The sequence below is a fragment of the Eulemur rufifrons genome, chromosome 29 (assembly GCF_041146395.1).
Source record: "Eulemur rufifrons isolate Redbay chromosome 29, OSU_ERuf_1, whole genome shotgun sequence".
In the NCBI taxonomy this organism is placed as follows: domain Eukaryota; kingdom Metazoa; phylum Chordata; class Mammalia; order Primates; family Lemuridae; genus Eulemur; species Eulemur rufifrons.
The window spans coordinates 99,142,514-99,158,179 of NC_091011.1; the positions used below are offsets into that span (position 1 = coordinate 99,142,514).

Consider the following 15,666-nt stretch of genomic DNA (forward strand, 5'->3'; position numbering starts at 1 on the left):
GGCGTGGTGCTGGGGAACCACAGAGAGAAGTGCAGGCCGTGCGAGCGAGCTCCCACCGCTGTGGGGCGCAGGGCGGAAACCGGCACCGAGAGTTAGTGGATTTCTTTCCTCCCCTCTTGTTCATCCAAGGACCAGATTGTCCTGGAATTCCTTGTGAAGTTATATAACATACCTTTTAGGATCACTTAGGTCTCCACTCTCAATCAAGCTGACGGGTCTCCAGGCCGCGTGAGCGGAGGCGTTAATGGGTAATTAATGGTTCATAAATTGCAGGTCTTGCCCTTGGGTTACGTCACTGAGCCTTACGCTGTGGCATGTTATTAATTAAAAACATCAAATTATATGTTTAGTAAATTAATCTTTAAAGCAATATTATAATCACAAGAATGTCTAATCAAATAGATGGGCCACATTAAACGCCCGTGAACTTGGAAACACAAGGTAACTGTGAGTGATGACAAACACATAAACTCCGGTCGGGAGTCGGCTTTCTGCAGAGCCAACAATCAACATGACAGAGCACACGTGAGGCAAACTGAAACCACCAGTTGCACCAAGGTATAAAATGAAAGTATGTGAAAAAGACCAAATTTTCTTAATAAAAAATAGTTGACCACCACACCAAAGTGGTAGATGATACTTTTTAAATTGATAATGTGGTTGATACTTAAAGAATTCCCAGAGAAAATTCTGATATTTTTAATGCTTTCTGGTACCATTACATTGGGAAATTTTAAAAAAAAACAATCAGGAGAGTCTGGTGAGTAACAAGATAAATACACTTGATTTAACGAGGATACTGCTGTGAGTGACCCACGTACACACCACACGGACGCTTGTGCGAATGTTCTTCCTTGAGCCACTGTTGAAATTTGTTTAAAATGCTCTTTTGAATTGCCCTTCTGAAGTTCATTTGATTCGATAGTTTTGAAGATGTCAAACCTCTTTCCACGCAGGGTTTATTTTCATGTGGGACTGGCCAGAAATCCCACAGCAGCAGGTGGAGTGCATGCGGAGGCTTAAGAGCAAAGGGTGTGTCTCTACCCATCCACAGCCACCAAAGGACAAGGCTGACGCCATTTCTATCATTTACTTTGCTTACCTGTGCCCTCAAGTAACAGAAAACTCCTGCCGCATCGGCTTAAATGATAAGAAAACCTGTTGCTTTACCTAAGAGCAAGCCCAGAGTCATCTGGGCCTCCAAGGCTAATCCGGCAGCAGCAGCAGCACAAACCCACAGCGTGTCCTTACCTCCAGCGTCCAGGGTCTGTCCTTACCTTCACTCTACAGCTGCTCTTCTAAGGCTGCAAGAAGGGGCCCAACCGTGACTTTGGCTCCATGGCTCTTCATGTCACAGAAGGAGAAGAAGTTTTCCACGCCTCTCTCTAAAAGGTGAGGAAGAGCTTGTTTTAAAACCCCAGCACACTTCTCCTAAGTTGCACTGGGCACAGCTGGGCCACATTCTCATTCCGAAGCCCATCAGTGGAAAGGCTTCTAGAACTACTCTCAGGTCAGATCCACACCCAGGTGTGAGTGCTCGGTGGGGTACGGCACTCACGGGCTCGCAGCTTTGAGCCACAGTGCAATGAGCCAAGACAGAGGAGGCTCATAGCACAGGAGTGTGGTCACCAGTCAGCGCTCTTGTCCGCAGGAGAGCGGGCACCAGCACCGAGTCCCACCTAGTGACGCTTCATCAGTGAGACGATTCATAATTCCTTACCAGAATAACACCTATGGATTTGAGGACTTATTTGCATACAGTTAGTTGCCCACTCACCTAGCAAGATCTGGCTCAACCATTTGATTCCATCAGGAACTATAACTAATTATTAAGTTATAGTTCAAGGTCACAGTCTCATCATCATGGGATAATTATCTTTGTTGTGTAAATCAGATCATTTTGATGAAATATAAAAGTTACATGGCAAACAAACGTAATTACATGACAAGTTCAATGTAATTATTATTAAGCAATCTATCAGATATAAAATCACTACTCAATGCGGTTATTATGATCAGCCTTGTTATTGCCAAAAATTTCACAACTTCTTACATCTTGCAAAATAAACGCTTCTAAAAATAACACAGAGCATTAAAAAAAAAAAAAGATTTTTCTGTTTGCTTGCTTTTGTTTTTGTCTTTACCAATGGAACCCAACCCTGCTGTCTTTTCACGAGGGTTCTACTCCAAGCACTTCGGAACACCAAATAAATAAGCAAATAAACTGTAATACAATGTAAGAAAAAAACAATGAAAGAACATGAAGCAAAAACAGAAATAAACAAAATCTTCCCAAATTTCACATGCTCTCAGACTGTTTTCAGAAGCCTGGCCTCCAGAAGGCTCTGTGATAACCGTGAGGGGTCCAGGGAAAGACGTGCCGCTCACACTGGCGGAGAAGACCTTTCCGTTCCCACCCAGGGGGGAACAGATTGTCACAAGATTGCCACCCTCCTCTTTTTATCAAAGTCATTTACAAAGGAAAGCTCAACGTTCACTTATTGCTATCTTACGAGGAGGCAAACATATGTCCTTTTCACCATGGATTTATTCTTCCACGAAGTAAGAATAAAACAGTTTCACAAAAAAATAACATATGACCAATTTGCAGATATTCATGCCCATTTGGATAAAAAAGAGCTAAAATCGGTTAAGTCTGTTCCGACTGCCTGCCTGTAGATGCTCCGTTATGTTGTAAACACTTTTTTCTATTCCTCATCACTTTTTGCAAGTTACTTTCTCTTCTTATTTCTCTAACTCTACAAATATGATACATACTAGTTTTCACAGACAGCACCTGGGCAAATGCTGTGCCAGGCAGAGCGTGCGTGCCAGCCTAGAGGAGGGAAAGCCTGGACGTGGGAAGACCACGCAACAGAGGCAAACTTGCTAATCACACCCACCGCATGATCTTTCTCGTCACCCCTGGATCCGCGAGCCCCCCGCCTCCTCGCTGCTACTCCTCCCGCATCTGTGGCCTTCCTTCTCCGTGGCCTTACTCTCCGGAGCTGTTGCTGTGGTCACAGTGAAGTTTCAGGTTCCATAACATGCATGCAATAGTGCGTGGAACCACCTCCTTCTGTCCATGGACACTTTGTTTTCCTAAAAATAACAGTAAATACAAACTGTGTCACCCCTGCAAGGGTATTACTGGGACTTTGACAATTAATTATCTGTAACGTTCAATCACCAGGAGCAAATCCCTTGGCTTCATTTTATTTTACCCCTCTCAGGGTGACATCTTTGTCTCAGTATCCTCTGTTCAGTCTTCATTTTTAGCCCTCTCTCACTTAGTCCTTGAATTGACAAGGTCCAGGTTCAAGTTCGGCCACCCTAATTATTCCAACGTAGACTTTCTGGCAGGAGTCCTCTGTGATTCTCAGGCCCCCACCTGCAAAGAATGCCGGCATCCAACCCACTTCACAGAGGTGTTCACCTTCGTTATACCTCGCAGAACTGGCGTAAAAAGCAAAGTTAGATGACAATGCTTATAAAATGTTTACCAAGTATACAATGCTGAGAATTGTCAATTTTAAAGGTTAAGAGCTAGAAAGGATCTTGCAGACTGGCCACGAGTCGGAGGCCAAAGCAAGCACTCCCACAGATGCCTGTGGGGCAAACCAGCACGTGCGTGAAGGAGCAAAGACCGGAAGTCCCATTGCCAGCGTTTCCTATTAGCAAACACGGTCGCTGGTGTACAAAACCCAAAAGGTCAATGGCCAAAACGTACAGAGGTAAAATTAACATTCAGGCACTGATCCACAAACTTGAAAATAGGAAATATAATCAAGTAAAATGTCATGATTTTCTCTTGATTTTTCAAAACCTCCAGATCCACATTATTTCAATGTAGAGTGTTTGCGTACAACACAAACCCCATCAAGAACAGGAGCAAACTGCGGCCTCACGACCACGCTCAATAATGCCAAGGGCACGTCCCAGTGTTCTGCTTCTTGGGGACTGCTTACTGGGAGGATATTTTTCTGGAAGAGTGAAATGGAACTCAACCACACAACCCCTCATAACACTGACAGAAGCCACACTGCGCTGGCAGCACATTTCTGATAGCGAACAAGACAACAATCAAATGTTCTGGAGATACCTCAGGGTACCCGGGGCGGGTACAGGGACCGAATGCCGACTGATGAGGAGAGAGGTTTGTTCCTGAAGAGTGTCACCTGCGTCACGTGCTGACTGGGTGAGCCGGGCTGAGAGAGAGTTGAAAATCGTGCCCCACACAAGCAGACGCCTCCTCAGACACAGTCATCCCGGGTGAATGACGAACGCCATGGAGGACTGTGTGTATCGTGAATTTTGCAAACAGCACCTTCCTCCTCGGTGTCTACCCCGACTCGAATTAAAAGTGATCCTACAGTTTTCTAAGTGAGGTCCGTCTCCTCTACTGCGCTCTAAGTCCCACGGAGGTGACGGCCATTTCTTTCTCATTCAGCATTTTACTGCCCAGGGCCCAGCGCACAGATCTTTGCTGAGTGTGCCAAGTTTCGCAGCGGGCTGGGAGGACATCGAAGACGTCTAACAGACACGCCTGTCTGCCAGGCAGCAGCTCACACACCCAGGTGGCTGGGGAGGACATCACAGACAAGAGAAAACTGACAGAATAGATTAAGCATCAGATAAATGATGAATGATTTAGACAATAATTTCAACAGACATCCTATACACGTCACTACTATACACATCTTTGTGCACAAGGCCTTATGGTGTAGAATTGTGTTCTTAAATGATACTCCTAGAATTGGAATGATTTGGTAGTATTTTATAGAAAAATAACATGAACATCCTTTTTTACAAAAATTACTTTTAAAATGGTAACATCTGGGATAGCTACACAAAGTTCCTAAAGTATTATAAAATGTTTTTAAATTATTTAAACGTATGAAAAGCCAACAATGATGAGGAACTTATTATAAAACAAATCCTGACCACTTCGTACCTGCTATTACTCTATTGTGCAAAGAGCTATAAGTTGTCCCTCCTGTCTTTACAACAAGAAAAACGCTGAACAAACTGAAAATCCAGGACCTTCCTCGGATCCGTGGAAGAACTGAGGTCCAGGGCAAGCCGCTGCCCTGGAAACTGGAGAGAGAAAGGGAATCGGGGCACCTGCGGCGGAGGGGCAGTAGCTGCCAGGGGGAGGAACTCCCAGACGGTGATTGTGATGAACCGCGGGAGGCTGCATGTGGACTCGCCTGAGAGTGAGAAATTCCTGGCGCCACAATCTTGGGGGCCACACTTTCATTCACTTTAGTTCCAGGAACCCCACCAGGTTCTCAAGTAAAGGGCCCAAAAAAATCCCCCTGTGTCTTGGGCAGGGAGAAGGGAAAAGTAACGATTTTAAAAGACACCCAAAGCATCTCCATCGCAAAGGCCAATCCTGCAAGGAAAGACTTCAGCAGGGCCCCCCAGCTCCACTCGCAGGAGGACGGCTGCCAGCCCAGCCCCTCCGACCTCCTTCCTCACCTAAGGACAACGATGAGGGCAGGAACACTGATCTACCTAAAGAAACAGAGAGTATCAAAGAAGGAATAAATGAAGGCAAAATAAAATGTTTTTCTTATCCTTTTATTATCTTTAATCTTTTCTTATCCTTAACTGTTTTTTCAAAATAACCTTAGTAACAATGTATTGGGTGGTAAGTGAAATGAATGACAGCAAAATCATCAAGGATGGGCAGGAGAGCCTGGGCATACTGTGTCATAAGGTACCTGTGCTACTCATGAGGGGTTAGTGCTATTTGAAAGTGAATTTAGCTTAGCTGTAAATGTATATTGTAGACTGTAGAGTACTCGCTAAGAAAAAATAAGAAATTAGGTATAATTGATTTGCTAAGAGAAGAGAGAAAATGGGCTCATATAAAATGCTCAGTTAAAACCAGAGAAGTCAGAAAAAGAGGGGAAGGAAAAGAACAAGTTCAACAAATATTCATAGAAAACAGTTACAAACATGTTAGGTATTAATCTGGCTGTATCAATAATCACTTTAAATGTGAACAGTCTAAAAACAACAACTAAAGGACAGAGATCATCAGAGTGGATAAAAATATAAGACTCAAGTAAATGCTATCTACAAATACCTAGCATGCTCTCTGCTTTCCCGCCTGGCCACAGCACTCGTGCCAAACTTCAAGCTTTGCAAAGATGAAACCTAATCTGTTTCAGCATGTCTCAGTATAGGGGTAGCTTTTATTTTTATTTCATTTGTATTACTGTAAAAATAATGTAATAATAATATCCACTATCAATTAAGCATCTACTATATGTTAGGCATTGTGATCTCAGTACGTAGGAGGTCCTTAATGATAATTTGATGAGTGGATGGATAATTTAATAAACCAATTAACTAATGAAAACTCCAAGCATGCTGAATTTTGTCAGCATGGAAATCTATGCCCAGCTTCCTTAGTGAGTGCCTGCCACACGCCAGATCTGAGTGGCATCAGCTGTGAAGGGAGAGGAGCGAGCGTAGTTTTTAATCTAACATTAAGTTCACCATGCAGGAATCATCTCTAGAATCTGTGAACTCTTCATCTTTTGCTGCCTTGACTTTCACCAATGCTTCTAAGAACTGGTCTCTCTGTTTTCTTGTCCTTGTCCATAGTGACAAAGACATGAAAATAGATAAAATTTAAAAGGCTGGAACCCCCCAAACACTCTAAGCCTTGAGAGACACATGGCTGTGATCTGAGTCACATATAGTTACAACTTCTGTTTCTTAGATTCCAGATTAACTCGCTTTCTTATTTTTCTTGTTCTGTACAACGAGCAGGGAGAATTACAGCCAGGGACAAAAACCTCCTGCCTTAATTAACGACCCTCGTTATAGATTAATTTCCCCTTTGTTGTCCTGCTTTGCTTAGACCAGATGACAGAAAACCCACAACTACTGCACCCTCTGGAAAAGGTGTTAAATGATCCCGTCCCCAAAAGAAACACTGCCTGTAACCAACCCAACTGCTGTAACTGCAGGGCCCTCGTATGGGAAACGCTGCGACCCTGCTAAACCCTCTGGCTCTGCCTCTCTGAGTGGACCTCAACTGCTCCGCTTCCGAACGCTGGCTCCGTTCTCTGGAGTTGCTGTTTCCAGGTGGGCTCTCTTCAAACTGCACACTTGAATGAACTCTCTTTAAATTAGATTCTGACCCTGTTGATTATTTTAGGCTGACAGAGAACAAGAAATGAATAGAAGCACACAGCCCCATCGCTTCACAAGCTGGGTTATCACTCTCTGACAGGGAACTGTATGTCCTGGGAGTAAAAGTCTTAAAAGTGATAATCCTACCACCAGGGATCCAATCTTCCCTTCCCAAACTCACGACACACACAGCCCGGGCGACTGACACCCAGTCTGAAGACAGACCTGAATATTTGGAACCAGACCCACCTGCAAGCCCAGCACATAACGGTCACCAGGCAAAGGCAGCGCCGCAGGGACATTGGCCTGAGGGCCAAGAAATCCAGGTCGCAGGTCCGAGCTACCACTGATTAGCGAGTAATTAGTGTGTGCAAGTCACTTCACGTCTCTGGCCTCACGTCTATAAAGTGAACAGAGATACTCTAAATAATCTCTCATATCCTCTCCGAGTTCACAATTCTGTAATTCTAAATGGATGAAAACAATATACTAAGTCTACATAAAACTATTGTGCAGTTCTGAACCATATGTGAGCATGTACACAGAGACATATAAATATATAAGACATATAATACAATAAAATATAGTAAGCTCCTGTTGCCTCCAACATCGTTTTATACTTCGAAAGCCAAATGGTAAGTATTTTTTTTATCAAATATAAACACAACGTACATAAAACAGCCCCAATTCTACACTTTGTTTGTTACATCTCCTCACTCCTAAACTTAAAGTTTAATTAACACCATTGTGTCCTGACAACGAGCCAACGTTCAAACCTCTTCACTCATTTATCCTGAATTCCCAACTCCTGATTTTCTGTTTTAAAGCCAAGAATCCTCCCACATCACGATAATACTAATAGTAATAAATACCATTCATTGTCCATCGAGTGCACGTTAGGCAGTTTGTACGATGGTAAACGTGATTTCATTTCACCCTCATTACAGATCTACACAGTAGGTATTACCCATATTTAATCCATGAAGAAACCGAGTCTCAGAGTGGTTAGGAAACGACCCATGTCATAAGTCTAGAAAGTTTTATAACCAAAATTTAAACTCAAATCATTCTGAGGACATATCCATATTCTTGCCACTTTGTCAGCTTTCAAACATCTTTGGCAGCAGAACTTTTTTGAAGAAAAAAAGGTACGTGAAATCTCAATATATAAAAGTGATAGTATATTGGAAATATATAATGTATAAATACATTTATATCTTATTATAACATAAAGGAAACCAATGCAAATACTAATGAATTCTGATGGGCACCTGGATTCAGGACTTACTAGCTGCCTCTGCAACGTCAGCCTCTGCGTCCAGTCACTTTGGTATTTGGTTTCAGGTGCACGTCGCCCAGCATAGTTGAAAACAGCAGTGGGTTTTTAACATTCCACCTTGCTGTCTCAGCCTACTTTTCAAGCAAATTGATTGAGATGTTTGAAAGAAAATGAGTAGGAAACTATAAACATAAGAAAAGAAGTCCCAGACTCAACAGTATACAGTTACTTAAAAAAGAAGAGGACAACGCAAGATGCGCATTCACTTGTTACTATGCAAGCGACTGGTCAGCCGCCCCAGTGCAGTTGCCAAGGACACATTCCCGGCCGCAGTGAGCCAGTTACTGTTACAATGCTACATAAACAGATACATATATACACGTAGTTACACGTACATGCTCCGGTAGCACCCTCTTTTATAGAATTTGATGTGAGTGGGAATCACAAGCCTAAATTCAAAAAAAAAATTATTGAGCTAAATTTTTAAATTAATGATGGAGTTACAGTTATAAGAAGTTCAAATATGTGCCCCCAAATGGCAGCATCATCTTTATTTTACAATATTCCCAAAAGAAATTAACATGGAATCACAAATTAATGTCTTAATGGTTTGGTATTTTGCAATGTGTTAAAATATAGACTATATTGCAACTTGAGAATGCTATCTTTAACAGTACTTTTATAAACAGTTTACATTCTATATGAATATATGCATTCATACATTCTGTACTAATGCACACTGCCTTGGTAGTGCAGTGGTTAGTCCTGGGTTAGTCTCCACTGCAGAGGAGAATTATCTAATACACAACGCCCAGAAGGACTATCAGAATGAAACAAGTTCTTCAAATGAAGCCAATAACCTTGCTTTAGTGGCTGCCCTCCCTACAGGGAAAATATCACAGCAATATTGCATTGGATATTTTTTAAGTGCCCCATTTGAGATGTAGCATTAAATTGATGTTTTGTGGGCTAGCAACATTTTGCCAAGTGTCAAGAGTAAAACAGCAGACTGACTGGTTTCAAGAACTTTCTTAAATAATGCATTATTTTGGGGCTGAGTAGTTTATTAACAAAACTATTAATGCTTGAAATGTTTTTGTCAAGTTTTGCAAATATGGCATAAATGTTTAAGGTGCCATCCACACAGGCTAACTGCCAGGAAAAAGCAAACCCATTACCTAGGACTTTATGGAATATTTATAAGATCCAATTTAGAACAGATCCAGGCAGTCAGCCAAAGTGCAAGATAGATGCTCCGCTTTTATAATTTAAGTTTTTAATGAAATTCAACAAAACAAAAAGGAAGAGAAATCAAATAATTTTAGGTGCCCCAATAATATTTTTCTTGAGATTGTTCAATATACCCACAGATATATTTTTATGCAATTATCCATTTCTCCCCAGAGAATTCCTGAGATGTCTTCAAAATTTAGTTATGCTTCAAAAAAAAAAATTGGTCCTTAATGGCTTTTCAGGTTAATCGACTTATTAAAGAAAGCGGCAGGACTGCATGAAAGAGCAACAGACTGAAAAAGGGTCCCTGGACATTGGGGTTGGAACTGCTGGGCAGCTACAGTGGACAAAACCCATAATCATGAACCCCGACGGCCCCTCCAGAGATCTGCAGCAGCTTAGCGTTCAGCCTCCCCTCCTCAGGTGGGGGGTGCCCCGCGCTGGAGATGGTCCGTCCCTCGGGGGCAGCTCACGCTTCTAAGGGCAGAAAAGAAGGCTAATGCCAAGAATTGTGCCACAGTCCAACATTTCACTGGGAAAAAGCATAATTGAATGAATTGTACAAACTAATTTTTTTAATGTGCAGACTCACTCATTCCAGGCCAGTTAAAGGGGTGTCATTTACTTAAAACAAAAGTTGTGCTCGAACGTCGCCCTGGTGAGATGGAATATTGTGGCCTATTTCCAAGAATCTGGGGCCTGGACTGATGCACACAGGGGCCTCTCCCACTATGGTCACATAGAAAAGCTAATTTAAAATAAACATTTAAAAAAAATACACAGCTACACTCAACAGAAAGAACAGAAAACCCCAGAGGCCAAGAGTGAAAGGAGAAGCAGCTGAGGCTGGGTGCACCGCCACGCCCCGCAGGGCGCAGGCTGAGCCTGTGGGTCAGGTTGGGGTTAGGATGTGAACCGCAATGGCCTTTGTCAACGGGTGGGCTGGGCGAAGGGGCGCGCTGTCTCTCTCCGGCTTGGGGAGGTAGAACCTCACCCATAAGGTCCGGAATCTCCGAGTCCACAGTCCAAGAAGGGGACAGAGTCCGTGCATTGCCTGAGGAGAGCAAGAACTCCAAGCAAAGAAATTACCTTGAAACCCAGACCGGACCACGGAAGCCTGCACAGGCCGAATGAGGCAAAAATGAGAGCACCCCAAGTGGAGAATTCCAAACCGGGGCGGATGGAAACGTGGCACCGTACACACACCACAGTACACACTTATTTGTCCCATTTTGGAATTGAGGAAACTGAGTCACAGAGGAATTATGTAAGTTGCCCACTGTCAAAGAGCTGGCTAGTGACAGAGCTGGCGTCTCAGCCCAGGCAGTCGGCTACAGGGTCCAGTCTTTAAAATCTGATGCTTAAATCCAACATTTCTTCCCTACATTGCTGCCCCCACACAGCTGAATGACACACGGCCCTGCCAACTGATGTCACTTCACAGGGAAATCACAGATTTAGAACCAAGTGATAATGAAGGCAATATATATCAAAAATTTGGAGAAATAGCTCTCATGGTACCAAAGGAGAAATGGTTAGCTTTATATGCATGTATGAGAAAAAAATTAAAAATGAATGCGCTAAGAGTACAATGCAAGCTTGCAGGTCCTAAGACAGGAAGGGGAAGGTGACCTGGACGGAAAGTTTGTGTGCCCCCAAACTCACATGTTGAACCCCACCCCGTGTGGATGTATTTGGAGAAGGAACCTCTACGGAAGTAATTAAGGTCAAATGAGGCCATAAGGGTGCGGCCCTGATCCGACTAGAGTAGTGTCCTTTTAAAAAGAGACACCAGCAAGCATGTGCTCTTCCTCACCTCGTCACAAGCACTAAGGAGAGCCACGTGCGGACGAGGACGCTGACGGGGACGTCTGCAACCCCAGGGAGAGGGTGGGAGACGTCCCCAGAACCCGCTGTGCCGGCACCTCGAGCTTGGACCTCCAGCCCCCAGAACCACAACAAAATGAAGTTCTGCTGTTAAAGCCAGTCTGCAGCAGTTTCTTATAGAAACTCACACTAATACAGACAGAAATAGGGACAGAGCAAGATAATAAGGAAAATAAGAGATGGGACAATGTGTTTTATAACACATGGGCTTCATAAACGTCTTTTAATAAAACAACCATTTTAATCTGTGCTAACTTTGGGTGTTAACAAAATGGCTCATCCTCCAACTACTTTCTTCTTCAAAACTGCCTTTGCTAATCTTGGTCCTTTTTATTTTCACATAAGTTTTAGAAGCAGTCTATTAACTTCCATAAAATATTGCTGGGATTTCGATTGGAATTGCATTGAATCTACAGATGTCTTTGGAAATAATGACATTTTTACAATCATGTGTCTTCAGGTTCATGGGTACAGCAAGTCTGTCCGTATATCAAGCTCTTGTTTCATTTATTTCCACAATGTTTTGTCATTTTCAGTTCAGAGATCTCCTCATCTCTCACTACATTTATACCTGGGTATTTCATGTCCGCGATGCTAGTGGTAATTTATTAAAATTTTATTTTTAATTGTTTAGTGACTGCATATAGAAATGTAATTATCATTAACCTCATATCTTGCAACCTTTATCTATTAATGCTGATAGCTTATCTGCAATGCTTTTGGATTTTCTATGTAAACTATTCAGCCCAATACCTGAATACATTAAATCTAATATCTGAACTATTTTCTGTTTGCTGTCTGATCTCCTCAGTTGCATTTCTGATGCTACGTTTTAAAGGCGTATATGGGAATTGTGCTTCTAGTAGCCTTCACTTAGGTGACAGGTGCCAGAGTCTCTGCGCCCTGACTTTCAGCCCAGGCTGAGCTCCGACAGCACCGTGTGCCCCCATCTCTCTTTCTGACATGGTCTGTGTGCGAGACAAGGCCCACCCGCGTCAATTTTATACCCCTAATGCCCGCTGGAAGATAATAAGCTCTCAATAAATATCTACAGAACTGAAGAACTAAAGTAAGTTATTAGAGTCCAATAACGGCCAGGGCATTCACTATGTGTTCTTATTCAGTCCTCACGAAAATCTATGGGGTAAGAAGAGCAGACATAATTCATAACCAGGTTACAGGACACTATAGGTCACAATGGTAATTAAGCAGGAATTGTCCACAGTATGAACCTGGCAGCAGATCTGGAGCCAGGAACGCACACTCTTCCCCTTGCGATATGACTGAGGCTCTGGGTCATTTTTCGTAAACTACTCACATAGAAAGAATATGCTTTGGTTGAGGTCATTATTGATTCATGTGTGTGTTCTGGCATCCAAGGCTTCAGGAATCCAAGAGCCATTGTGTTTTTGTAGCAAGAGTCTCCTGCCCTATTTAAAACTGATCCTAACTACGTGGCTCAAATCTATAGATCATCATATTCAAGGCGGGCTGTTCTGGACTGAATGGAGTTCCCCTCCCCCAAAATTCACATGTTGAAGTTCTAACCCCTAAACGTGGCTGTATTTGGAGAAGGGTCTTTAAAGAGGTGATTAAGGTAAAGTGAGGTCTCTGGGGTGGGCCCCAATCCAATCTGACTGGTGTCCTCATAGGAGGAGACTGGGACACAGACACGCACAGAGGGGCGGCATGTGAGGACACAGGGAAGGCTCCACCTACAAGCCAGGGAGGGAGGCCTCAGGAGGTGCCAGCCCTGCCGACACCATCTTGATCTTGGGCTTCCAGTCTCCAGAGCTCTGAGAAAATGAGTTTCTATTATTTAAGCCCCCCCGCCTATGGTATCTGTCACAGCAGCCCAAGTTGACTAAGACACAGACACTAAGCAAAGCCGTGAGGGCTCTCGGATGCATGTGCACCCCCAGGCCTGTCTCACGCCTCCCCTCGGGCCCCCCACTCACCTCCAGGCACTCAGGAAAACTCCGGAGGACAGCGCTGCCTGCTCACACCTGCCCTCCAGCACCCTGCGTCAGCCCTTTCCCCACCCTTGGCCCCCAAATGAATCACAGGTGGCCAGTCTGAAGTTCTTAGTCTGGGCCATGAGGGTTAAAAAGTGAGAACACGGAGATTCATAACCGGCCAAGTGTGGTTTGCCACTAAAAATCCAGGAGTTAGGCCAGGGCCGGGGCGAGAGCACAAAGGCACAGCCCTCGAGCAAGTTTCTGACTTCTCCGATCATGTGAGAGGGAATGGGCTGTCTCCAACGAGCCCCACAAAGTCCTGGGCTGTAGGCTATGTGTTGCACACTCACAACCGGCCTGAGAATGCGGTTCTGGCATGCTAACATTAGCACTGAGGAACCTGAGGTTAGAAAGTCCCTGAATCCACAAAAGAACAAGACACAGTCCCTGTTTTCCAGGCCCTCACTCTAGTTAGGGGACAACATGTGTGAACTGAGCACACAAACTGGATGCCCGGGCGCCAAGGCCTGAAACCCTCTGCGTCCACTCCCAGCGCCCACGCCTCTGACTAGCGCACGGCCTGAGGGGCCTCAGAGGCGCTGAGAGCACAAGGTCGTCCTGCAGACTCCGTAGCTTCGACCTGGAGGCTCGGGCACCACGCAACCCTGTCTTACCTGCTCATTACCTCTGCAGGTCAAAGACCTCTGTGATTCTCCACCAGAATTTTTCACCAAGGGATGGCACCTCCTTTGGAGGACTCCTAAAAGAAATGTCAACACCATGTTTGAAAACTGTGCCCCAGGACACCCAGCTCCTTATCAGCACATCCAACTTTCCCTGGGGAAACCCCAACCTTGAACAAAAAATACGACTCTAACTTCACTTAGTTACTAGAAGTAACTATTCCTTAAAAAACAAATGGAAAAAAAAACCCTATTGAATGAAAAAGAAACCCAGAGCCCAACCTTAAAGTTCAGTCCTGGCTCTTTCGAGTTCTCTGACATGTTCGGCTTAAACCCAACACTCAGACTTTGAGGACGAAGACAACTGAAAGGATGACATGCCCACCTCCTCCCAGCAGGGGCCATCGAGCCTTCCTGGGGCTCCAGGCGGTTCTCCTCCCTTAGAATTCCTTCAAGCTTCGCATTCCCTGCGTAGAACCAAAAGATTCCCAACAAAGTCCCCTGAAAACCTACTATCCTTTCTTTCTTTTTCTCACGAGTGAAGGCGAGAGTTCCTGACGCGAGGACAGCCTGCCCACACCCCGCCACGAATGCTGCACCAGCGCGCTCGCCGGGCTGTGCTGACGGTGAGATTGATCATCCTCCACGGGGCTTGTTCATCACAAGAGCTAAGAACCTTGAAAGGAACGCACTTGCCCGAGTAGTATTTGTTCCTAGGCTGATTTGATTCTGGAAAAACCAGGTTTCCCTCCCAAGAAAGGCAAGTGAGAGAAAGAAGAGCAAGCTTCGGCAAAATAAACAGAAGGAAGAATCTAATTTCATTTTTCTCACCTCACAGACCCTTTCTAACTTAATCTCTGCCTTTCCGTTAGGGAGTTAGGGGCTCTGCTGCTTCCGTGTTTGCCTCGGCACTGAAGACAAATCCACCTAGCAAGGACAAAGCACTTTCTTTGTCCTCGCCACCAGTTAATTTAAAGGGGACATGTTTACCAACAGCTTAATCTAGTTAGCGCAAATACTCTCTCACATTCCTTTCCCCCACCAAAAACAAAACCACAAAACCTTCCCAAAAATCACGTGGAAACTTCTAAAGTCGTAAACGGCCTGCGCAGCATCATGACAGCCACACACGCTCGGCGGCACAGCCGTCCGTGTCAGTCCTCAGTCCTCCCCGTGGCAGTGACAAGTCTGCCCGGCACCAGCAGGAAAGCAGCAGCGAAGCTCTTTTTGCCCAGGGGAGAATCAGCTGAAAGCAAATCGACTTTTATGTGTCACCAAAAAATTGACAACAAACTTAATTAGACTGGGTGTGTTTAATAAGCAAACAACTGCTCGTCACCTCACAAACAGAATGAGCAGGTTTGCTTTTCTTCAGTTCCATGCAGTTACGTCAGCAAACATTTGTTTCTACCAACGTAATCACTTGCACGGAAGTTTTAACATCGGATTTGCCTGACAAGTACAGTATGATGTT

The 15,666-nt window shown here is 44.2% G+C and overlaps 1 long non-coding RNA gene across 1 annotated transcript; it reads right to left on the reverse strand.

Annotated features, from left to right (window-relative positions):
• Positions 1-1,187: 1,187 nt before the first annotated feature.
• On the reverse strand, positions 1,188-15,263 carry LOC138377515 (uncharacterized). Its single transcript, XR_011231792.1, has 3 exons — positions 15,024-15,263; positions 14,184-14,269; positions 1,188-1,385 (listed from the first exon to the last, which is right to left on the reverse strand). It is a non-coding gene; the product is annotated as an uncharacterized lncRNA (long non-coding RNA).
• Between the last annotated feature and the right edge of the window lie 403 nt (positions 15,264-15,666).